Source organism: Hypanus sabinus, chromosome 18, assembly GCF_030144855.1.
Source record: "Hypanus sabinus isolate sHypSab1 chromosome 18, sHypSab1.hap1, whole genome shotgun sequence".
Classification (NCBI taxonomy): Eukaryota; Metazoa; Chordata; class Chondrichthyes; order Myliobatiformes; family Dasyatidae; genus Hypanus; species Hypanus sabinus.
In genome coordinates this window covers 30,239,724-30,264,206 of record NC_082723.1, presented here as the reverse complement: position 1 = coordinate 30,264,206, position 24,483 = coordinate 30,239,724, and the positions used below count along the sequence as shown (strand labels likewise).

The 24,483-nt window shown below is 47.4% G+C and overlaps 1 long non-coding RNA gene across 1 annotated transcript in view; it reads left to right on the top strand.

The window, feature by feature from the left end:
• Positions 1-8,468, top strand: part of LOC132407447 (uncharacterized) — a 69,914-nt gene extending 61,446 nt beyond the window's left edge. Inside the window, exon 3 of the long non-coding RNA XR_009516479.1 lies at positions 7,928-8,468. This is a non-coding gene — a long non-coding RNA (uncharacterized LOC132407447). The remainder of the gene's footprint in view (positions 1-7,927) is intronic.
• Positions 8,469-24,483: the final 16,015 nt, after the last annotated feature.

Below are 24,483 nucleotides of genomic sequence, written 5' to 3'. Positions count from 1 at the left end.
GTGTCACCTTCCAAACTGACCTGACACGTCCATCTCTGTGTCACCTTCCAAACTGACCGGACACATCCATCCGTGTGTCACCTTCCAAACTGACCGGATACGTCCATCCGTGTGTCACCTTCCAAACTGACCGGACACCTCCATCCGTGTGTCACCTTCCAAACTGACCGGACACATCCATCCGTGTGTCACCTTCCAAACTGACCGGACACGTCCATCCGTGTGTCACCTTCCAAACTGACCGGACACGTCCATCCGTGTGTCACCTTCCAAACTGACCGGACACGTCCATCCGTGTGTCACCTTCCAAACTGACTGGACACATCCATCCGAGTGTCACCTTCCAAACTGACCGGACACATCCATCCGTGTGTCACCTTCCAAACTGACCGGATAGATCCATCCGTGTGTCACCTTCCAAACTGACCGGACACATCCATCCGTGTGACTCCTTCCAAACTGACCGGACACGTCCATCCGTGTGTCAACTTCCAAACTGACAGGGCACGTCCATCCGTGTGTCAACTTCCAAACTGACCGGACATGTCCATCCGTGTGTCAACTTCCAAACTGACCGGACACGTCCATCCGTGTGTCACCTTCCAAACTGATCGGACTCGACCATCCGTGTGTCTCCTTCCAAACTGACCGGAAACGTCCATCCGTGAGTCACCTTCCAAACTGACCGGATACGTCCATCCGTGAGTCACCTTCCAAACTGACCGGACACGTCCATCCGTGTGTCACCTTCCAAACTGACCGGACACGTCCATCCGTGAGTCACCTTCCAAACTGACCGGATACGTCCATCCGTGAGTCACCTTCCAAAATGACCGGACACGTCCATCCGTGTGTCACCTTCCAAACTGACTAGATACATCCATCCGTGTGTCTCCTTCCAAACTGACCGGACACGTCCATCTGTGTGTCACCTTCCAAACTGACCGGACACGTCCATCCGTGTGTCACCTTCCAAACTGATCAGACACGTCCATCCGCGCGTCACCTTCCAAACTGACCGAACACGTCCATCCGCGAGTCACCTTCCAAACATACCGGATATGTCCATCCCTGTGTCACCTTCCAAACTCACCGGACACGTCCATCCATGTGTCCCCTTCCAAACTGACCGGACACGTCCATCCGAGTGTCACCTTCCAAACTGACCGAACACGTCCATCCGTGAGTCACCTTCCAAACATACCGGATATGTCCATCCGTGTGTCAACTTCCAAACTGACCGGACACGTCCATCCCAGTGTCACCTTCCAAACTGACCGAACACGTCCATCCGTGTGTCACCTTCCAAACTGACCGGATACATCCATCTGTGTGTCACCTTCCAAACTGACTGGACGCATCCATCCGTGTGTCACCTTCCAAAGTGATCGGATACATCCATCCGTGAGTCACCTTCCAAACTGACCGGACACGTCCATCCGTGTGTCACCTTCCAAACTGACCGGACACATCCATCCGTGTGTCACCTTCCAAACTGACTGGACACGTCCATCCGTGTGTCACCTTCGAAACTGACTGGACACGTCCATCCGTGTGTCACCTTCCAAACTGACCGGACACGTCCATCCGTGTGTCTCCTTCCAAACTGATCGGACAAGTCCATTCATGTGTCACCTTCCAAACTGACCGGACACGTCCATCCGTGTGTCACCTTCCAAACTGACCGGATATGTCCATCTGTCTGTCACCTTCCCAAATGACCGGACACGTCCGTCTGTATGTCACCTAACAAACTGACTGGAAAAGTCCATCCGTGTGTCACCTTCCAAATTGACCGGATACATCCATCTGTGTGTCACCTTCCAAACTGACCGGACACATCCATCCGTGTGTCACCTTCCAAATTCATCGGACACATCCATCCGTGTGTCACCTTCCAAATTGACCGGATACATCCATCTGTGTGTCACCTTCCAAACTGACCTGACACATCCATCCGTGTGTCACCTTCCAAACTGACCGGATACATCCATCCGTGTGTCACCTTCCAAACTGACCGGACACGTCCATCTGTGTGTCACCTTCCAAACTGACTGGACACGTCCATCCGTGTGCACCTTCCAAACTGACCGGAAACGTCCATCCGTGCGTCACCTTCCAAACTGACCGGACACGTCCATCCGTGTGTCACCTTCCAAACTGACCGGACACGTCCATCCGTGCGTCACCTTCCAAACTGACCGGACACGTCCATCCGTGTGTCACCTTCCAAACTGACCGGACACGTCCATCCGTGTGTCACCTTCCAAACTGACCGGACACGTCCATCCGTGTGTCACCTTCCAAACTGACCGGACACGTCCATCCGTGTGTCACCTTCCAAACTGACCGGACACGTCCATCCGTGTGTCACCTTCCATCCGTGTGTCACCTTCCAAACTGACCGGGACACGTCCATCCGTGTGTCACCTTCCAAACTGACCGGACACATCCATCCGTGTGTCACCTTCCAAACTGACCGGATAGATCCATCCGTGTGTCACCTTCCAAACTGACCGGACACATCCATCCGTGTGTCACCTTCCAAACTGACCGGATAGATCCATCCGTGTGTCACCTTCCAAACTGACCGGACACATCCATCCGTGTGTCACCTTCCAAACTGACCGGACACGTCCATCCGTGTGTCACCTTCCAAACTGACCGGACACGTCCATCCGTGTGTCACCTTCCAAACTGACCGGACACATCCATCCGTGTGTCACCTTCCAAACTGACCGGATAGATCCATCCGTGTGTCACCTTCCAAACTGACCGGACACATCCATCCGTGTGTCACCTTCCAAACTGACCGGATAGATCCATCCGTGTGTCACCTTCCAAACTGACCGGACACATCCATCCGTGTGTCACCTTCCAAACTGACCGGATAGATCCATCCGTGTGTCACCTTCCAAACTGACCGGATAGATCCATCCGTGTGTCACCTTCCAAACTGACCGGACACATCCATCCGTGTGTCACCTTCCAAACTGACCGGATAGATCCATCCGTGTGTCACCTTCCAAACTGACCGGACACATCCATCCGAGTGTCACCTTCCAAACTGACTGGACACATCCATCCGTGTGTCACCTTCCAAACTGACCGGACACATCCATCCGTGTGTCACCTTCCAAACTGACCGGATACATCCATCCGTGTGTCACCTTCCAAACTGACTGGACACGTCCATCCGTGTGTCACCTTCCAAACTGACCGGATACATCCATCCGTGTGTCACCTTCCAAACTGACCGGACACGTCCATCTGTGTGTCACCTTCCAAACTGACTGGACACGTCCATCCGTGTGCCACCTTCCAAACTGACCGGAAACGTCCATCCGTGCGTCACCTTCCAAACTGACCGGACACGTCCATCCGTGTGTCACCTTCCAAACTGACCGGACACGTCCATCCGTGCGTCACCTTCCAAACTGACCGGACACGTCCATCCGTGTGTCACCTTCCAAACTGACCGGACACGTCCATCCGTGTGTCACCTTCCAAACTGACCGGACACGTCCATCCGTGTGTCACCTTCCAAACTGACCGGACACGTCCATCCGTGTGTCACCTTCCAAACTGACCGGACACGTCCATCCGTGTGTCACCTTCCATCCGTGTGTCACCTTCCAAACTGACCGGACACATCCATCCGTGTGTCACCTTCCAAACTGACCGGACACGTCCATCCGTGTGTCACCTTCCAAACTGACCGGACACATCCATCCGTGTGTCACCTTCCAAACTGACCGGATAGATCCATCCGTGTGTCACCTTCCAAACTGACCGGACACATCCATCCGTGTGTCACCTTCCAAACTGACCGGATAGATCCATCCGTGTGTCACCTTCCAAACTGACCGGACACATCCATCCGTGTGTCACCTTCCAAACTGACCGGACACGTCCATCCGTGTGTCACCTTCCAAACTGACCGGACACGTCCATCCGTGTGTCACCTTCCAAACTGACCGGACACATCCATCCGTGTGTCACCTTCCAAACTGACCGGATAGATCCATCCGTGTGTCACCTTCCAAACTGACCGGACACATCCATCCGTGTGTCACCTTCCAAACTGACCGGATAGATCCATCCGTGTGTCACCTTCCAAACTGACCGGACACATCCATCCGTGTGTCACCTTCCAAACTGACCGGATAGATCCATCCGTGTGTCACCTTCCAAACTGACCGGATAGATCCATCCGTGTGTCACCTTCCAAACTGACCGGACACATCCATCCGTGTGTCACCTTCCAAACTGACCGGATAGATCCATCCGTGTGTCACCTTCCAAACTGACCGGACACATCCATCCGAGTGTCACCTTCCAAACTGACTGGACACATCCATCCGTGTGTCACCTTCCAAACTGACCGGATAGATCCATCCGTGTGTCACCTTCCAAACTGACCGGACACATCCATCCGTGTGTCACCTTCCAAACTGACCGGATACATCCATCTGTGAGTCACCTTCCAAACTGACCGGACACGTCCATCCGTGTGTCACCTTCCAAACTGACCGGACACATCCATCCGTGTGTCACCTTCCAAACTGACCGGGACACATCCATCCGTGTGTCACCTTCCAAACTGACCGGACACGTCCATCCGTGTGTCACCTTCCAAACTGACCGGACACGTCCATCCGTGTGTCACCTTCCAAACTGACCGGACACGTCCATCTGTGAGTCACCTTCCAAACTGACCGGACACATCCATCCGTGTGTCACCTTCCAAACTGACCGGACACGTCCATCCGTGTGTCACCTTCCAAACTGACCGGACACGTCCATCCGTGTGGCACCTTCCAAACTGACCGGACACGTCCATCCGTGTGTCACCTTCCAAACTGACTGGACATGTCCATCCGTGTGTCACCTTCCAAACTGACCAGACACGTCCATCCGTGTGTCACCTTCCAAACTGACCGGACACATCCATCCGAGTGTCACCTTCCAAACTGACCGGACACGTCCATCCATGTCTCACCTTCCAAACTGACCGGACACGTCCATCCGTGTGTCACCTTCCAAACTGACCGGATACATCCATCCGTGTGTCACCTTCCAAACTGACCGGACACGTCCATCCGTGTGTCACCTTCCAAACTGACCGGACACGTCCATCTGTGTGTCACCTTCCAAACTGACCGGACACGTCCATCTGTGTGTCACCTTCCAAACTGACCGGACACATCCATCCGTGTGGCACCTTCCAAACTGACCGGATACGTCCATCCGTGTGTCACCTTCCAAACTGACCGGACACGTCCATCCGTGTGGCACCTTCCAAACTGACCGGACACGTCCATCTGTGTGTCACCTTCCAAACTGACCGGACACATCTATCCGTGTGTCGCCTTCCAAACTGACTGGATATGTCCATCCGTGAGTCACCTTCCAAACTGACCGGACACACCCATCCGTGTGGCACCTTCCAAACTGACCGGATACGTCCATCCGTGTGTCACCTTCCAAACTGACCGGACACATCCATCCGTGTGTCACCTTCCAAACTGACCGGATACATCCATCCGTGTGTCACCTTCCAAACTGACTGGACACGTCCATCCGTGTGTCACCTTCCAAACTGACCGGATACATCCATCTGTGTGTCACCTTCCAAACTGACCGGATACGTCCATCCGTGTGTCACCTTCCAAACTGACTGGATACATCCATCCGTGTGTCACCTTCCAAACTGACCGGACACATCCATCCGTGTGTCACCTTCCAAACTGACCGGACACATCTATCCGTGTGTCACCTTCCAAACTGACCGGACACGTCCATCCGTGTGTCACCTTCCAAACTGACCGGATACATCCATCTGTGTGTCACCTTCCAAACTGACCGGATACGTCCATCCGTGTGTCACCTTCCAAACTGACCGGACACATCCATCCGTGTGTCTCCTTCCAAACTGACCGGATACGTCCATCCGTGTGTCTCCTTCCAAACTCACCGGACATGTCCATCCGTGTGTCACCTTCCAAACTGACCGGATACATCCATCTGTGTGTCACCTTCCAAACTGACCGGACACATCTATCTGTGGTGTTCTTTAGAACAGTGCCACACAGTCCAGGCCATTCAGCCGATGAGTTTGTGCCAAACCTTTACCCTTCTCCACGAGCATTTTAACATCCCCCCTCCCTAAACAGCCCTCCAATTTGGACATAGTTTAGGGTTCCATCAATGTTCATAATATATTTGCCTCTACCACTACCCCTAGCAGGTGGTTCCACATGTCCACCTGCCTCTTTGAATAAAATCCTATCTCTGACCCCCCCCCTACACTTTCCACTACCCACCTAAAATAATGCCCACTTGTATTAGCCATTTCTGCCCTGGAAATTAGTCTCCACTCTATATCATCCCTCTTATCGTCTTATACTCCAAAGAGAAAAGCCCTAGCCCTATATCTCATAAGACATAGACAATAGACAATAGGTGCAGAAGTAGACCATTCGGCCCCTCGAGTCTGCACCGCCATTCTGAGATCATGGCTGATCATTCACTGTCAATACCCAGTCCCTGCCTTGTCCCCATATCCCTTGATTCCCCTGTCCATCAGATATCCTCTCTAATCCTGGCAGATCCAGGTAAATCTCCTCTGCACCCTCTCTAAAATTTCCACATCCTTCCTATAATGAGGTGACCAGAAACGAACACAATATTCCACATGTGGTCGAACCAGAGTTTTATAGAGCTGCAACATTACCTCACAACTTCTTGAAGTCAATCCCCTACTAATGAAGGCTAACACACCATTCTGCCTTCTGAATCACTTATCGACTATCTCGGCAACTTTGAGGGATCTATGGACGTGTCCCCCTTAGTTCCCCTGTCCTTCTACATTGCTAAGAATCCTGCCTTCAAGCTCCACCTTCCAAAGTGAATCGCTTCACAGTTTTGGATTGAACTCTACCTGCCACTTCTCAGCCTATTCAGTATCCTATCAATGTCCCGTTGTAAGCTACGTAGAACAGCTGTCTGCACTAGGGGTTCCCAAACTGGGGTCCATGGACGCCTGTGTTAAAGGTAAGATCCCATGGCATTAAAAAGGTTGAGAACCCCTGATGTACACTATCTGCAACTCCACCAACTTTGTGTCCTTATTTATCAATTTCTGTCCTCTATCTGCACCTCCACCTTCCCCTCCGGGCACCCTATTCAACAGCTCTTCTTCTCCCTTCCCCCCTTATACTCTCAGTCCCAATTCAGGGTCTGGACCTGAAATTTTGACCATCTCTGTCACAACGTGTGTTGGCAATATCAGGAGCCAAGTGCAGAGGAAAGACAGACTCCAAGGTAGAGACAGCAGCAAGGGTTTATTCATAAAAATTTCAAAAGAAAATCAGAAGCTCCGCCAATCAACACTGTGAGAAACAACATTCTCAAACCCGTCTGCTTAAATAATACAAGTAACACAGAATCCCCAAGTCTTATCAAAATAAATTTAACAAATCTAAACAGGAAGTACCAGGAGACCCCATTACCAAGAGTGAGTCGCCTGAGAAAAAAACAACGAACGATTCTCACGGAACAACAGAACCCTCTGGCGCCCCACGCTGGCCTGAGGAGCGCATTACACCATCGGCCTCCACCGATGGGGCCGGGCCTGGCAGCAGAGTAGTGGATAAGCACAACGTCACTAACAGGGTTCCGTGCCCACTGCTGTCTGTACCTTCTCCCCGTGACCGCGTGGCTTTCCTCCAGCGGCTCCAGTTCCTGCCACATTCTAAAGATGTATGGATTGAGGTTAGTAGGTTGTGGGCAGGCTATGTTGCAACTGCTCTCTGCCCATCTTCAGACCTTGATGATCGTTGATGAAAACCACGCATTTCACTGCATGTTCCAATGTACGGGTGACAAATAAAACTAATCTTTACCCTTTAATCTTACGCCACAGTCTTCAAACCTTTTCTGCAGCGAAGACAATTAGAGGACCAATCTCTCCTTTGGCTCCGCTTGCAGCATCGACAATCTCTCTGCTACCAGGAACGTGGAGCTGTGGGAACAGGGGAGCCATTTAAGAAGAGGTTGCTGAGCCCGTGAGGAGGGCAGGATGCCGTAAGCAAGGAAGGGGGCAGGAATCCAAGTGGAACAGCATGGCCTCATTAAACCAAATGTCTAATGATGAAATGGTTTGGCTCATCGTTGCGTCACCCAGCTCAACCACAACCTCTAATTAACGTGAGAAATAACTTAAATTTCAAAACCACAAGTGAGATCGTGGAAATCTTGAGCAGCACCACCAAATACTGGAGGAATTCTCACCACTTTCTTTTATCCTCACCTGCCCATCTCTTCCTTCCCTTTCTCACGTGGTCCACTCTTCTATCAGATTCCTTCTTCATCTGCCCTTTACCTCTTCCACCTATCACAGCCCAGCATCTTACTTCACTTCCCTTCTCCCCACCTTCCGTCTCCTGCCAACTGGTACTCCTCCCCTTTCCCCCACCTTCTCATTCTGGCTTCTGCCCCTTTTCTTTCCAGTCCCGGCCTGAAACACTGACAGTTTAAAGATTAAAGATTTTGAAATTTAAAGATTAGCTTTATTCTTTCAGTCTGGTACTTCATGCTGCTCATTCTGGTGTTTCAGACGGATTAGACCCCTAATGGAGGCAGATACTGTAGGAGCTCTTCGATAGATACGTGGGTGATAGAGAAATGAGGGACTATGTAGGTTAAAAGGTCAGCACAACATTGTGGGCCGAAGAGCCTGTACTGATCCTTGTTCCACCTGTGCCCTATGTCTATTGCCTCTTTAGGTGCTGCCTGACCTGCTGAGTTCCTCCAGCATTTTGTGTGTGTAACTCTGGATTTATGGTTGCAAGAATGCTCACCTGTCCAATTTGTGCTTGTGAGTTACTGTGGTGTGGCCACGTTGTTGCTGAGTTCCAACAAAGTCTGTGTAATGAATGGTAGTGGTGACTCTTTTGCTCGCCAATCAGACCCATCCTGGTCCCATCCCGTCACTCCCTAATCTGACCCATCCTGGTCCCATCCCGTCACTCCCTAATCAGACCCATCCTGGTCCCATCCCGTCACTCCCTAATCAGACCCATCCTGGTCCCATCCCGTCACTCCCTAATCAGACCCATCCTGGTCCCATCCCGTCACTCCCTAATCAGACCCATCCTGGTCCCATCCCGTCACTCCCTAATCAGACCCATCCTGGTCCCATCCCGTCACTCCCTAATCAGACCCATCCTGGTCCCATCCCGTCACTCCCTAATCAGACCCATCCTGGTCCCATCCCGTCACTCCCTAATCAGACTGATCCTGGTCCAACCACCTCTCCCCACCCCTGTCCTCAAATTCAAATTCGTTCATTTAATTATCATTCATAAACAACTGAATTAAACAGCAGTGTTTCTCCGGGGCCAAGGTGCAAAATGTGTTACCAACAACACATAGCTAAGATAGCACATATGGTTACAGTTTCAGAAAAGCATACAGTCACAAAGAGAAAAAATAATATAACCCAAGTCCCTAAGGGTCTTGACTGTAGATTTATGCTGCTGTCCTGGTCCAGCATATTCTTCCACCAAGCGACATTGGAGGGCAGCATTGAGCAAACACCAGAGAGCAGTACTGAGCGAACACCAGAGGGTAGAACTGAACTAACACTGGAAGACAATACTGAGCAAACACCAGAGGGCAGCAGTGAGCAAACACCAGAGGGCAGCAGTGAGCAAACATCAGAGGGCAGCAGTGAGCAAACACCAGAGGGCAGCAGTGAGCAAACATCAGAGGGCAGCAGTGAGCAAACACCAGAGGGCAGCAGTGAGCAAACATCAGAGGGCAGCAGTGAGCAAACACCAGAGAGCAGTAGTGTGCAAACACTAGAGGACACCACTGAGCAAACACCAGAGGGCTGCATTGAGCAAACACTAGAGGGCAGTACTGAGCAAACACCCGAGAGCAGCACTGAGCAAACACTAGAGGGCAGTACTGAGCAAACACCAGAGAGCAGCACTGAGCAAACACTAGAGAGCAGTACTGAGCAAACACCAGAGAGCAGCACTGAGCAAACACTAGAGGGTAGTACTGATGGGAGGTCCTGTCTTGACACATCTTTCCAGACACATCTCTGATCACAGAGACAACACACAAATTGCTGGAGGAGCTCAGCAGGCCAGGCAGCACCTATGGCAATCCTGCCGAAGGATCTCGGCTCGAAACATCAACTATACTCTTTTCCATAGACGCTGCCTGGCCTGCTGAATTCCTCCAGCATTTTGTGTGTGTTGCTTGGATTTCCAGCACCTGCAGATTTTCTCTTGTATCTGATCACAGAGAGCAGGAAAAGAATTCCTTGACCTATCCCAGCCTCTTGCTTGTCTCACTGGCAAGGTCAGCAATTATCACCCCCTCACTAAACTGCCTTTGACAAGGGGATGATGAGCTGCCTTCAGCTGAAGCAGTATCAATGGCAGCAGTGAATTTGATTCAGCAGAGAGACACACTCGGCCATTTCCGATGCTTGTTATGTCTTCCCAAGCAGTGAAACTGACTGGAAAAGCACTCAACGAGACCTTTCCTTCTGCTCACTGGCATACTGTGGCCAGCTTCTACTCAGCAGGATCCCACGGGCAGTGTCTGGACAGGTTACCTGTGGACCGATAATCACCTTTGATGATCTCAATTGAGATATAAATAAAGGCAAAATCACCAGGGAGATTGCTGTGCTGTTTATAAACCTTGAGAGTTCTCTGATTAGAATCCTAACGAAGCAATGCTTAGTTAGGCTTGTGTAATCAAAGTCAATGTAAATTTTTATCAAAGTAGACATATATTACCATATAGTACTACCTTGAGATTCATTTTCCTGCAGGCATTTACAAGAGAATAAAGATATACAATGGTAGAGAGGCCTCAGTTGGATGGGGTCAACTGGGGATGTTGCATCCTAGCTGTCTGGTTGCACAAGCTGGGGCAGTACGATATGGAGAACAAGCTGCTGCCCATGCAGCAGACTCACCTCTCCACACAGCCAAAGGAACGACAGAGACCGATCCAGTTTGACACCACTGGTGTCGCAGGAGTTGCCAGTCAGTGTTAAACTTGATGTATATCTGCCTTACGGACTTCAGCTCTGGATTTTCCCTCAGGATTTCCTCTCGAAGCCTTCCCCATGAGTGGGTGTAGCCGCAAGACAGCAGAGGTTTGAGAGCAGAGTTTTCCTTCTCCTAGATGAGCCTGCCTGCCACGGCTGACGAGCCCCGCCTGCCCAAAGAAATACAATAGAATTTATGAAAAAGTATACTTAAATAAAGACTGACAAACTGTGCAAATGTAGTGCCCTGAAAATGGTAGCGGTCGGGGTCTGGAGGGGGAATCCCCTGCGCTGGCTTGTCTGGAGGTCGGAGGCTCGATGCCTGTGTGTCCAGGCCAAGGACGGGAGGTCAGAGGCCGGATATCTGAGAGTCCCGAGCTCTGGGGTTGGAAGCCTGCGTCTGTGAGTGAGTCGGTGGGAAAAGAGGTTTGTTCTGCTGAACATTGGGGGTTGGTGCTGGAAAGTGTGGCGAACCTTGCAAGCAGTCCTTAGTTTGTGTTGGTTGTTAACGCAAATGACACATTTCACTGTACGTTTCAACTTACACGTGATAAATAAATTAATCTGAATCTGACCTGATGAAACACACACAGTAGATCCACAATTTAAAAAAGACAATTAATTTTGCATTGCAACAAATTGAATTACTCGAGAATCACGAATAGTGCAATTGATTTAAAAGCCGACTATCAGTTTAAAAATACCTGATTATGATTTAATTCTCTAACCGGTCCAGGCCTGTTGAGGCCTGTGGGGAGCTGCTGCAGTGAGAAGTGGGGCAGCACTGCCATCTGCTGGCTGCGATTGCAACTGCAGATAAACAAACTCCAACGATTCCGCAGACACCAGGGTGGATCTGATGAAGGATCTCGGCCTGAAACATTTCCCCTCCATAGATGCTGCCTGACCTGCTGAGTTCCTCCAGGATTTTGAGTGTGTTGCTCTGCAAATAATTAAACTGTTTAACAAATGAGTCAAAGTTGAACTGAGGCAAGGCCTTTTTCTCCTGAGAGACCTGCTACATAAGATGTTGAACAGCTTCTGTCCCCCACCACCCCCATGGACTCTGTCTACACTTCCCACTGCTTCGGGAAAATAGCCAACACAATCAAGGATCCCATTCACCCCCGTCATTCTCTCTCCTCTCCCCCGCCCCACCACCCCCATGGACTCTGTCTACACTTCCCACTGCTTCGGGAAAATAGCCAACACAATCAAGGATCCCATTCACCCCCGTCATTCTCTCTCCTCTCCCCCCCCCCACCCCCATGGACTCTGTCTACACTTCCCACTACTTCGGGAAAATAGCCAATACAATCAAGGATCCCATTCACCCCTGTCATTCTCTCTCCTCTCCCCCCCCCCACCACCCCCATGGACTCTGTCTACACTTCCCACTGCTTCAGGAAAATAGCCAATACAATCAAGGATCCCATTCACCCCCGTCATTCTCTCTCCTCTCCCCCCCCCCACCCCCATGGACTCTGTCTACACTTCCCACTACTTCGGGAAAATAGCCAATACAATCAAGGATCCCATTCACCCCCGTCATTCTCTCTCCTCCCCCCCCCCACCACCACCACTCCCCTTCCCATTGGCAGGAGATACTAAGGCACATACCACAAGACTCAAGGACAGCTTCTATCCCATTGTTATCATGCTGTTGATCGGTCCTCTTGTGTGATGAGACGGACCCTTGGCCTCTCGATCTACCTCCTTATGATATTACACTTCATTGGTTATAAGCACAGCAATCTTTTAGCAGCTTTTACATTTTATTCCACGTTGTTAAATTTTTCCCACCTTATTCTAGCTCAGTTTCTTCATACCATCGGACCTGGACTTCTGAGGTCGAGAGAGTGAAACTGCCCCACCAAAACAGCTTTCCCACTTTAAAAACTCACCCGAGCAGATTTCCTGTCATCGCTGGACACAGTGGACAACCACAATAGGGTTGAGTGAGCACAGAGAAAATTTACAAGGATGTTGCCAGGTCTGGAGGACCTTAGTTACAAGGAAAGATTGAATAGATTAGGACTTTACTCATTGCAATGTAGAAGACTGAGAGGAGATTTGATAGTATACAGGGTAATGAGGGGTATAGATAGGGTAAATAAATTCAAGCAGGTTTTTTCCACTGGGGTTGGGTAGGACTACAACTAGAGGTCATGGGCTAAGGGTGAAAGGTGAAAAGCTTAAGGGGAACATGAGGGGAAACTTCACTCAGAGGGTCATGAGAATGTGGAATGAACTGTCAGCATTAATGGTGGATGTGAGCTCGATTTCAATGTTTAAGAGAAGTTTGGTTAGGTACGTGGATGGTAAGGGTATGGAGGGCTCTGGTCAAAACCAAATCAAATCAAATCAGATCAAATCAAGTTTAATTACCATTCCAGCCATTCATAGATATAGTTGAACGATTCAGCATTCCTTGGGACCATGGTGCAAAATATTCAAAACAGCAAACAAGCAATCAAAAATTGTGAGTAACATGATTAAAGAAGCCTATTCATTTGAAAAATAAAACAAATATCTAGTCCAAGACCCTGAGCGACAATGTCCAGCAATCGATGGTACAGTCTCCTGGCAATGCACGCAATCCAGCTTGCCATTCCACCACTCGAGCAAGGGAAGATAGGACTGACGTGAGAGGCCAGTCCCCAGCCAAGGTCAACAATACCCCAGGGCTTCCATGTCTCTCACCTGGTCTGCAGCAGCAGGCAAGCCCAAGGCTTGTGGCCTAGGTCTCACACAACCAAAGCTCCGATGTCGACTGTCTCTCCACCAGACAAGGGCAGCAGGCCTGCAGCAACTGATATTACCAATGTCCAACAGAATCTTGTGGTCGCAAATAAAATGTCCGAGACACTCATCTGTATCAATGATCTGGATGATAATGTGGTAAATTGGATCAGCAAATTTGTTGATGATATGAAGATTGGAGGTGTAGTGGACAGTGAGGAAGGTTTTCAAAGCTTGCAAAGGGATCTGGACCAGCTGGAAAAATGGGCTGAAAATGGCAGATGGAGTTTAATACAGACAAATGTGAGGTATTGCACTTCGGAAGGAAAGGCCAAGGTAGAACGTACAAGGTAAATGGTAGGACACTGAGAAGTGCAGTAGAACAGAGGGATTTGGGAATACAGATACAAGATTCCCTAAAAGTGGCGTCACAGGTAGATAGGGTAGTAAAGAGAGCTTTTGGTACATTGGCCTTTATAAATCAAAGTATTGAGTATAAGAGAATGTTATGGTGAGGTTGTATAACGCATTACTGAGGCTGAATTTGGAGTATTGTGTGCAGTTTTGGTCACTGAATTACAGGAAGGACATTAGTAAGGTTGAAAGAGTGCAGAGAAAGTTTACTTGCTGGGATTTGAGAAACTGAGTTACAGAGAAAGATTGAATAGGTTAGGACTTTATTCCCTGGAGCGTAGAAGAATGAGGGGAGACTTGATAGAGGTATATAATTAGGATGGGTATAGATAGAGTGAATGCAAGCAGGCTTTTTCCACTGTGGTTAGGGGAGAAAAGAACCAGAGGACATGGGTTAAGGGTGAAGGGGGGAAAAGTTTAAAGGGAACATTGGGAGGGGGGCTTTTTGACACAGAGAGTGGTGGGAGTGTGGAATCAGCTGCCAGATGAAGTGGTAAATGCAGGCTCACTTTTAACATTTAAGAAAAACTTGGACAGGTACATGGATGAGAGGTGTATGGAGAGATATGGTCCAGGCGCAGGTCAGTGGGACTAGGCAGAAAAATGGTACGGCACAGCCATGAAGGGCCAAAAGGCCTGTTTCTGTGCTGTAATGTTCTATGGTTCTATTATCTCCCACGGTTATACTGCACCAACTGCAATGCTTCCGAGTAGCGGGGAGTTGGCGCAGTCCCGGTCAGGCTGATGGGAACAGGCGGTTTCAACAGCTCAGCTCAGACTGGCTGGTCTGAGGAAGTTGTTTCTGTGCTGAACTTCTCCATGGCTCTATGACACCATTCCAGCTCAACATACCACATGACCGTTTGGTCTGTATGAATGGTACACAAGGCAAGCTTTTCTTTCTATCCCAGTACATGTGACAATAATAAATCAAAACCAAAACCAAAACCGGTACATTTTTTGTCATTGATTCCTCCTCAGTAACGTGTTTGATTCTTGCAACCAAAGCCCAGCAGAACGGTGACCTAATCTCCTGTTTTTAAAACACAGCCGGGAGACGCGAGTCCGATCTGCTCACTGTTACAGATCACAAGGGCGTTCATGTGCAGTAGCCACCCACGCCCATACCAGACAGTGATGCGGCCTGTCAGAATGCTCTCCACGGTACATCTGTAGAAATTTGCAAGTGTCTTTGATGACAAACCAAATCTTTTCAAACTCCTAATGGAATATAGCCACTGTCGTGCCTTCTTTGTAATTGCATCGATACGTTGGGCTCAGGATTTACCCTCAGAGATGTTGACCCCAAGGAACTTGAAACTGCTCACCCTTTCCACTTCTGATCCCTCGTTGTGTGTGTTCCCTCGTTTTACCCTTTCTGAAATCTACAATCAGTCCATTGGCTTTTCTGACATTGAGTGCTGTGACACCACCCAACTCGCTGATCTACCTCACTCCTGAACGCCTCCTCATCACCATCTACCAACAATAGTTGTCACATCAGCAGATTTATAGATGGCATTTGAGCTGTGCCTAGCCACACAGTCATGGGTGTACAATGTGGTCGCTTGTTGCAAACAACTTTTTGCTGTAGCTTGTGGGACTAAAACATTTGGTAACATTTATCTGATAAACAGATCTTGCACCCACACTGTAGAATGATTCACATGGAACAGTACCACACTGGGCAGGTCATTTGGCCCACAATGTTGTGCTGATCTTGATACCTATTGATACTAAACGTCCTCCCTCTGTGAACCATCCATACCCCTCCATTCCCCTCATATTGTCTGTCCTAAAGCCTCTTAAGTTCTGCCAAGACATCATCGAGTTGTTGTTTGTGGGATCCTGCTGTGCTGTCTTCCCTTCCTCACCTTGTTCAATGGTCAGAATGGGAGGAACAGTCTGCACATGAGCTACTGTCTTTACTACATTGGTTGTTTATCCATCTTGTACATGGTGGCATGAAATACATGTACTTTAATAATAAATTTACTTTGAACTTTGACAGGCAGATATATTTTATTGATCCCGAGGGAAATTGGGTTTCATTACAGCCGCACCAAGAATAGTGTAGAAATATAGCAATATAAAACTATAAATAATTAAATAATAGTAAGTTAATCATGCCAAGTGGAAATAAGTCCAGGACCAGCCTATTGGCTCAGGGTGTCTGACACTCCGAGGGAGGAGTTGTAAAGTTTGATGGTCCCAGGTAGGAATGACTTCCTATGATGCTCAGTGTTACATCTCGGTGGAATGAGTCTCTGGCTGAATGTACTCCTGTGCCTAACCAGTACATTATGGAGTGGATGGGAGTCGTTGTCCAAGATGGCATGCAACTTGGACAGCATCCTCTTTTCAGACACCACTGTCAGAGAGTCCAGTTCCACCCCCACAACATCACTGGCCTTACGAATGAGTTTGTTGATTCTGTTGGTGTCTGCTACCCTCAGCCTGCTGCCCCAGCACACAACAGCAAACATGATAGCACTGGCCACCACAGACTTGTAGAACATCCTCAGCCTCATCCGGCAGATAAACCGGGCTGAGTCCGTTATTCTCTGCAGCTTCTTACATACCTGTGTATTTGAATTCCTGATACAGACCATGATGCAACCAGTCAGGATACTTTCAACAGTAAAAGTTTGTTCAAGTGTTTGATGACAAGCTGAACCTCTTTAACCTTCTAAAATACCACGCTGGCATGCCTTCCTTCTCACTGTATGCATGTGTTGGACCCAGGCCAGGTCTAACAGTCTTATTAAAGTTGTCAAAGGTGAAGGGGGGAACAGCAGGAGAATGGGGTTGAGAGGGATAATAAAATGGCCATGATGGAATGGCAGAGCAGACTCGATGGGCAGAATGGCCTAATCCTGTTCCTCTGGCTTATGGTTTTACAGTCTAAGTCAGCTATCTACACAGTGAGAACAACAGTTCTGTGTTCTGCGATGACTGTGAAAGTAGTCTGGGTAATTTCAACAATGGACGTCTATTTATTATTTTATTTAGAGATATGGAATGGAGAAGGCCATGAGTCGCATTGCCCTGCAACCCACCGATTTGATCCTGGCCTAATCACATGACAACTTCCAATGACCAATTAACCCACTAACTAGTACATCTTTGGACCGCAGGAAGAAACCAGAGCACCTGGAGGAAACCCATGGCCTCACAGGGAAGATGTATAAACTTCTTACAGACAGTGGAGGAATTGAACTCCAAACTAAGATGCTCTGAGCTGTAATACCGTTATGCTAACCAATATGCTCCTGTGGCACTCTGGGTAAAACTGTCCCGAGGATAAAAACGCACATGTCAGATCCTGAAAGGACTATTCACCGAAATTCAGCAGAATGAGGGGTGACCTCATTGAAACCTATTGAATGCTGATAGGGTGGGTGTGGAGAGGTTGTCTCCTATGGTGTGGGGGGTGGGGGAGAGGTCTAATACCACGGTCCCAGAATAATGGAGGAGTGTCCTTTTAGAATGGAGATGAGGACAAATTTCTTCAGCCAGACAGTGGTGAATCAGAGGAATTCATTGCCATGCGTAGCTGTGGAGGCCAAGTCATTGAGCACATTTAAGGCAGAGGTTGATAGATTCTTGACTAGTCAGGGCAGGAGGGGATATGGGGAGAAGACAGGATAGTGGGGCTGAGAGGGAAATGGAATGGCAGAGCAGATTGGATGGGCCAAATGGCCTAATTCTGCTCCTATATCTTATGGTCGTATGGTCTGAGTGTATCTGTGAATGGGTTATTATACTGGCTGGTGTGGTATCTATACAAGAACAGGAAGACAGAAATTATTGGTTTTCAACTATTCTTCCGCCCTTCATGTTCCTGCTCAGACCCCTTTCCATTTGCCCCGTTTCTCAGACTCTGTCGTACCTGTTGTATTGACATCAGCTTCCACACTATTTTGGCGCAGGAATGTGCGGTGACACTCACTGCCCCCAGCACATCCTTAGGTTGTGTTGGCTGTTAACATTCGAAAGTTCAAAGTTCAAAATAAATTTATTATCAAAGTACAGATTTGTCATCACATACAACCCTGAGATTCATTTTCTTGTGGGCATACTCAATAAATCCATAATAGAATAATAACCATAACAGAATCAGTGAAAGACCTCACCAACTAGGGTGTTCAGCCAGTGTGCTAAGGACAACAAACTGTGCAAATATAAAAATAAAGAAATAATACTAAATAAATAAATAGATAGATAGATAAACAATAAATATTGAGAATGTGAAATGAAGAGTCCTTGAAAGTGAGTCCATAAATTGTGGGACTATCAAGGTCAAATTAAAATTTATTATCAAAGTACATATAATGTCGCTATATACATTGAGATTTAATGTCGCAGGCATTTACAAGGAAATAAAGACATACTGTACAATATAATTTACGAAAAAGCTATACCGTACATAAACAAAGGGTAATAAAACAACTGATGTACAAAGTAAGACTAATTATCCAAATAAAAATATACTACTGAGACCATGAATTGTGGAGTCCTTGAAAGTGAGTCTGTTGCTTGTGGAATCAGTTCAGAGTTGTGGCGAGTAAAGTTATCCACACCGGCTCAGGAGCCTGATGGTCGAAGATAATAACTGCTCCTGAACCTGGTGGTGTGGGACCTAACTATCCTGTACCTCCTTCCTGATGGTAGTAGCGAGAAGAGAGCGTGGTCTGGGTGGTGGAGGTCCTTGGCAATGCTTTCCTGTGGCAACACTCCTTGTAAATGTGTTCAATATTTGTGGGCAGGAGGGGGTGGAGTCTTTACTGATGATGGTCGGGGCTCCATCCACTACTTTCGGTAGACTTTTCCACTCCTAGGTGATACAACCGGTTAGGAAATTCTCCAGTGAGCACCGACAGAAGTTTATCGAAGTTTTATGATATGCCAAATCTATACAAATTTCTAAGAAAGTAAATGTGTGTGGTGCCTTCTTTGTGATGTATGTGCTGGTCCCAGGACAGATATGACAAAGCCAAGGAAGTTACTGACCCTCTCCAATTCCAATCCCCTAATGAGGTCTGGCTCACAGACCTTCAGCTTCTTCCTCCTGTGTTTGATAATCAGCAAACAACACACCTAATAATGAAGTTTGTTGTTTTGTGGCAGAGTACAGTGCAAAATGTTAAAAATTACTGTGAGTTACTGTAAGTTACAATATGAAATCTGTTTTAAAAAATAAATAAGTAGAGCAAAAAGTGAGGTGGTGTTCATGGTTCTCTCTGATGGCAGAGGGGTACAAGCTGCTCCTGAACTGTTCAGGTTCCTGTACCTCCTCCCTGACAGTCGAAGCCAGAGGAGGGTCTGTCCTGGATGATGAGGTCATTAATGATGGACACTGCCTTCTTGAAGCATCACCTTTTGAAGGTGTCCTTGACGGTGGGCAGGCTTGGACCCTGATGGAGCTTGCTGAGTTTTCAGCTTTCTGCAGCTTTTTCCATTTCTGTGCTGCAGTGTCTCCGTGTCAGACGGTGATGCAACCAGTCACAATGCTCTCCACGGTACATCTGCAGAAATTCGCTGGAGTCCTTGGTGACGTACTCAAGCTACTACTGAAGTACATTTATACACTGTCATCCCTTCTTCATAACTACATCAGGCTTTTGGGCCTGGGATAGATCTTCAGAGATGTTGACACCCAAGAACTTGAAAATGCTCACTCTTTCCACTGCTGGCCCGTCAATGGAGACTGGTGTGTGTTCCCTCAACTTACCCTTCCAAAAGTCCACAATCAGTCCCTCGGTCTTATTGACATCGAATGCAAGGCTGTTACGACACCGCTCAACCATCTGATCTATCTCACTCCTTAGTTGTATTGGGGGGGCACAATAAATAAATCTATTTCTGAGACAGGGCTGGTGATTAATGATACATCAACACCTCTCACATTGTTAAAATATTACAATACTTTGAAGAAATTGATTTATAATTTAACCAAAAAATGATAATAAAACTATAAATTTACTGTGAAAGTAGAGTTAAAGAAGCACTAAGGTAAAAATGTGGTATAAGGAGAAACCCTTTGAATTAACTGAACTGCCATAGGAAAGGTGGATCGACGCAGACAGCATGAGAGAAACACAACACAAAATGCTGGAGGAACTCGGCAGGTCAGGCAGCATCTATCGAGATGAACATGTTTCAGGCCGAGGCCCTCATCAGGACTGAAATAGAAGGGGGACGATGCCAGAATAAAAATGTGGCAGGAGAGGATACTAGGTGATATGTGAAGCCAGATGAGTGGGAAAGGTAAAAGGTTGAAGAAAAGAGAATCTGATAGGAGAGAAGAGTGGATGATCTAATTAATCGCAGAATGCAGAAAACCCATGCCAATCACAATTAATTTGACAAGATTAAACAGAGAGCACAGAGGCTTAACAACTCTAGTTAAGATGAAAGGTGCCTGTGAAACTTAGAAGTCCAACTCTCGACAGATCACCACCGAGGCCTGCTGGGCTCTTGACATTGGGGGGAGATGCTTTACCCGTAATGGACTGGACCATATCCACTAATTTTTTTTAGGATCTTCCATTCAACGGCATTGATGTTTCCATACCAGACCATAATGCAATATACACTCCACCGCACATCAAAAGAAGTTTGTCAAAGTTTTAATGTCATTCTGTATCTTCACAAGTAGAGACGTTTTCATGCTTTCTTTGTAATTGCACTTACGAAATGGGCCCAGGATTGATCCTCTGAAATGATAACATTGTGGCGACCCATTTCCTGGCACATCCGAACTGGCTCACAATTACTGACTGCAGTTACCGACTCCGTGTCGTAATTTTAGCGCTGCATGTAGCACACCGCTAGAACACCAAGGAGTGTAAAGCTTCTGATCTCCTCCCCCTCTGATCTCTCAATGAGGACTGTCTAACAGACCTCTGGTTTCCTCCTTGTGATGTCAATAATCAGCTCCTTGGTCTTGCTGGCATTGAGTGAGAGGTTGTTGTTATGGCACCACTCAGCCACATTTTTAATCTCCCTCCTACATGCTGAATTGTCATGACCTTTGATTCAGCTAACGACAGCAAACTTGTATATGGCATTGGAGCTGTGCTTAGTCATACAGTCACAAGTGTAAAGTGAGGAGAGCAGGGGGCTAAGCACACAGTCCTGTGGTGCATCTGTGCTGATGGAGATTGTGGAGGAGACGTTGTTGCCAATCTGAACTCTCTGGGGTCTGCAAGTGAGAAAATCGAGGATCCAATTGCACAAGGAACCATTGAGGCCGAGGTCTTGAATCTTATTGATTAGGTTTTTTGAGGGTATGATAGTATTGAATGCCAAACTGTAGTTGATAGGGAATTTTGTGATGTATGCGTCTTTACTGTCCAGATGTTCCAAGGTTGAGTGAAGAGCCAATGAAAGAGCCACTAACATCTGTTGTGCTCATCAGTAAATTTGAGCGGATCCAAGTCACTTCTCAGGCAGGAGTTGGTATATTTCATCGCTTGCCTCTCAAAGCACTTCATCACAGAGAAGTTAAGTGCTGCCGGATGATAGTCACTGAGGCAGGTTACCTAGTTCTTCTTAGGCACTGGTATGACTGAAGCCTGCTGGAAGCAGGTGGGTAGCTCAGGCTGCCGAAGTGAGAGGTTAAAGATCTCAGTGAGCACTCCAGCCAGTTGATCAACACAGGTCTTCAGTACTTGAACAGGCAGTCCATCCGACCCAGATGCTTTCTGTGTGTTCAGCCTCTCAAACGATGCTCTCACATTGGCCTCAGAGACTGAAATCACAGGACTACTGGAGGCTGTGAGAGTTTGTGAAAGTTCCTCCGTGTTTTGATGGTCAAAGTGAGCATAGGAACCCTGGTTTCACTTTGTGAGAGGTAACAGCATTCAAGCCCTGCCACAGTTGTCGGGCATCCTTCAATGATTCAAGTTTGGTCCAGAATTGCCATTCACAAGTGAGGTGGATTTCCGGACATTGTACCTGGACCTCTTGTATCTTACTTAGTCACCTGACCTGACCTATGCTTCAGCAGGTTGTAAATCTCATGGTTCATCCAGGGCTTCTGATTAGGGAAGACTGAATTATTTTGTGGGGACACACTTGCCGTCAACTGTTTTTATAAAGTCTGCGACAATTGTGGTGTATTCGTTCAGATCCCCAGATGTGTCCCTGAACACGGCCCAGTCCATCAACACGAAGCAATCCCATAGCTACTCCTCTGCCTCCTGTGACAATCTCCTTGCTGTCCTTATCTCTGGAGTCTTGCTCTTCAGCTTCTGTCTGTACGCTGGTAGAACGACAGCCAAGTGATCAGCTTTACCGAAATGCAGTCTGTAGCAATTCTCAGTCATAGTATAGCTGAGGTTTTCTGCTCCCTTTTTGCTGCACTAACTTAATCTATTTTTAAAATGTATTTCTTATTGTAATTTATAATGTTTCTATCATTATTATTACATATTGCATTGTACTGCTGCCACAAAATAACAAATTTCACAACATATGCCAGTGATATCAAACCTGATTCTGGTTAGTGGACTTCATAAGTGCTGGTGTCTTACATACATACACTCAGTGGCCACTTTATTAGGTACACCTGTACATCTGCTCGCTAATGCAAATATCTAATCAGCCGATCATGTGCCAGACCTCAATGCATAAAAGCATGCAGACATGGTCAAGAGCTTCATTTGTTGTTCAGACCGAACTTCAGAATGGGGAAGAAATGTGATCTCAGCGACTGACTGTGAAATTAATATTGGTGCCAGACAGGGTGGTTTGAGTATCGAGGAAACTGCTGATCTCCTGAGATTTTCATGTACAACAGTCTCCAGTGAGTAGCAGTTCTGTGGGAAGCCAGGCTGGTTCAAGTCAACTGGGAGGTGACAGTAATTCAACAGTGGTGTGCAGAAGAGCATCTCTGAACACACAACACATCACACCTTGAAGTGGATGGGCTACAGCAGCAGAAGACCACGAACACACACTCATTGGCCGCTTTATTAGGTACAGGAGGTGCATAATATAGTGGCCATTGAACATATATGTTACCACTTGCTGCCTTGAGGTTCATTTTCTTGCAGGCATTTGCAGGAAGATAAAGAAACAGAATAGAATGTATGAAGAAGTATAAATAACAAAGACTAAGAAACAGCCAGTTTGCAAAAGAAGACAAGGTGTCCAAATAATAATAATTAAAAAGTAAATAAACAGTACTGGGAATGTATTGTAGAGCCCTTGAAAGTGAAGCCAGTTCAGCACTGAGGTGAATAAAATGGGTTCAGGAGCCTGATGGTCGAGGAGTACCTCGTATAATTGAATATTTCTCAATTATTTGATCAGCTAATCCCCATTTATGGGTGGCAGGTGGAGATACGTCTCTACCAAGGGAGGTGGAAGGCACTGTTCGCCACTAATGTACAGTCACCCTTGGGCAAGGTGTAGCACCTGCTTCGTCCCCGAGTCAGGGTCATGTGAAGCCATGGATATCACAAGTCCTAGTTATGCGATCACTGACGCCAGGCAGACAATCTCTGAAGAGTATTGATAATGGCTGGGTCACCTGCCTTGTAAAGACACTGGTCAGAAGATGGCAATGGCAAACCACTTCTGTAGAAAATATTGCCAAGAACAATCATGTTCACGGATAAGCCTACAATCATCCTCATTATACGACGCTGCACATATTCATGAATGCGAATCCACACTTACACAGGAATGTGTGGTAACAACTAACCTGTTTGACTTTTACCATCATGGAAGTTACGTTAACCCAGATGTAATCTGAAGTAACTTTTTGTTTGCTTGTTGGATGTATGTTGTGATCATTATTGTAACCTCACTGATGGGTTTCCATCACTTTTTGAATGCATACTGTAATCCATCAATTCAATTTCAGGTTCAAGTTCATTGTCACCTGAAACAAAGTTCCTCTGGACCATGGTGTATTCTCAAAACATATATCACACAGGACATGGAACAAAATAGTACCATAAAGCCCAGCACTATTTCAGCTTGAGGAGTCAGAATTCGTAGTTCAATTCTGACATCATCTGTGAGGAGTCTGTACAGTCTTCCCATGGCTTTACATGACAAAAGTGACTAATCCATGTTGCAACCCTAAACAAAATAGAATGAAATAAATAAGTTAATAAAATGCATTGTAGTGTTCAGCACAGGTAAACTGTAAACAGCTCGTTGTCCTTGTGATAGGAAGTCAGTGGTGACAGGGTGTTCGTTAGTCTCACAGCCTGAGGGAAGAGGCTATT